The sequence below is a fragment of the Perca fluviatilis genome, chromosome 8 (genome assembly GCF_010015445.1).
Source record: "Perca fluviatilis chromosome 8, GENO_Pfluv_1.0, whole genome shotgun sequence".
Classification (NCBI taxonomy): Eukaryota; Metazoa; Chordata; class Actinopteri; order Perciformes; family Percidae; genus Perca; species Perca fluviatilis.
The window spans coordinates 21,994,232-21,996,926 of NC_053119.1; positions in this window are offsets into that span (position 1 = coordinate 21,994,232).

Sequence of the window (2,695 nt, forward strand, 5' to 3'; positions counted from 1 at the left end):
CATTGTGTAATGTTTTGAGTTGATTCTTAGCAAAAAACCCTTTGTTCTTTCACAAATATGTGCTCATTCATGTGTAATTACTTCCACCAACTAATCAAAGTATTCTCGTACGCGTAGAATTTGCCATTCAGAATCATTCAGAATACATACGAGCTAGTCGCTCATATCTATGCCATGTTGCGCCTGCATCTTTAAAATACATTAGCCAAAGAGGGACATACCTCCGCCTTTAGGACTTTTACACTCAGTGGCACCGTGACAAATGCCAGGGGGGAGATTACTCGATGTGCAGGCAGATTTGAAAGCCTGTTGAAGATGGAGGATCACGCTGATACTTTACTAACATTAGCTTGCATTTGTTTGGGAACCTGATAGGTGATGTTAGCAATGAAGTGGTACCAAAATAACGAAAACGTAAAACAATTTATTACACTGGAAGGAACACTCACGGACGAAGTCGTACTTCTTGGAATAATACGCCCACCGAAGGAGTTAAAATGCGATCGGAATGGGAGGGGCTAGAAAGTAATATTCAGTTGGTTGTCATATACAATTTCACCGCTAGATGGGAGAATTTCTTACACAATGTAGCTTTAATGGACCATAACATGTGGCAATCCTTGCCAGCTCACAGAGTCTGGAAATTTCATGTGACCTGTTATTAATATGTACTACACTACTCAGGCTTATGGATTGTCAATGCCACTATAAGCATGTGGTTGTTGTTACATATTCTGTCCACTAGAGGGACTTCCAACATTAGCCTGGCCTTGAAGGGGACCTACGTCACAGCACATTGCATTTCCGACACGCCGCTCTCTGTTTACATTCATTTCCCACCACGTGCACACAGCGACACAAATCAACAGAGAACTCTGTAATGAAACATTATCTAACAAGTGTAGTGAAGCAGCTCTGTTGTAAAGGCTAACGGTGCTCGGTTAGCACAATGACATCATGTTAGATAGCAGAGCCGAAAGGATTTGTCAAAAAATAAAGTAACAAAAGTGTTAGCCACGATGCTAACAGCACTGATAACTAAGCCAAACGGTCCTGTCACTGCTATCGAACTTTGTCACTCACTGGAAATCCAAAATACTTCCACACCGGCGACTTCAGTGAAAGAGGAGGGGGTTCAAGTTCTGTTGATGGGTCTTCTGCATCTGCAGTTGTCATGCTATCTTTTGACTGGCTGTAGCTAAGTTAGAGGAGTTTGACTCGCAGCACTTCAACACCTGTGTTTTTTCCGGTCGGCTTGACAAGCCATGGGGACATGGGGGCGTGGCAGCATCGACGATTCCATTTTTTTATTCAAAGTTTGAGATTGTGAATTAATTTCAGTCGATTTCGAATTCGAAATTCGAAATCGTGACACCCTTAATGCCAAATACTGCACTGGTAAAAAAACACAACAGGATCTGGACCAATGGAAAAGGAACTGCAGGATAGAATCCAGTCCAATACAGTATACAGCCACTTATGGGTTAAAGTGACTGAAGTTCTTTATTTAGGTAATGTGATGACAATCGCTGAAGAAGGCCATGATATACAGTCAAAAGCTCTGAAAACAGACAGCATAGGACCTTAAGATTAGAATATTTTGAAGTTATACTGTTTGTGCAGTTTTGATCCAAAAAAAAGCATCAACAAAAGAGCCATTTATTTCCATACCTCTAATACATACTCATACTGACCACCACTGTTGTGTTTAATCCAAAGACTTGGTGGATGTGCTCAATCATCCATATCATCCACAGCATTATTCTGAGCTGTTCCTATTTATAGTCCATTAAACATTGCCACCAACAGTTTTCACTATGGATAAAGAATAAATCCATGGGATTAGGATGATTCAGCACTTTAAGTGGGCTTTATAAGCGCTTGTTGGGCGTTAACCCCAAGTAATCAATGCACAAGACAAAACGGCTTTAGTTTCGGAGATTGGGAGGGATGAATCGCGTGATGAACACTCACAATTTTTGCTATAATGAATGGAAACTCAATGTTTGTGCTTCTGAAGGGCGATTATGAGATTTATCATTTGACCACAAAGAGAATGCAATCCTGGGCTGCTGAGGAGCTGTGACTTGGATACCAATATTTTCTTTTGTATATCTGTTATTTATTACAACGGATTAAGCAAGTTTTAACAGAAAATGTAATTAAAAGGGAGCACACAGGGTATTTCCATGAGCACCAACTGATCAAACTATTAAGAATAAACCTAAAAACATTGAGATTTCAAGGATATTTTTTTTATTTTATATGTTTGTGCTGATACCAAGTGGACAGGACTCCACATTAAACTGATATTTCTGGATCATTTCTCTGTACTTAAGTATTAGAAGTAAAAGTAAAGGCAAAAAAACTTTGATTATGAACTTTATGGCCAAAGGTGTGTAACGTTTTCTTCATCACCACTGTCGGCAGGGTGGTCATCATCTGTTACCATAGCGGCAGAGCCTGCACGAGGTGCTTCCATGACACTATCAATCATTATGCTACCTCCTCTTCTTCTTTAGTTTTTAGTTGTTTTTTTTGCCGCTTGGCAGCAAACAGGCATTAGATCACCAACTGGAATGGAGCGTGCATTATCATTAGCTTTTTTCCAGTGTAACAAATTTCTTCTGATTTTATTTTGTAGTAACGAGTAACTAAGATGCTTAGGGGAAATGTAGTGGAGTAAAAGTATACA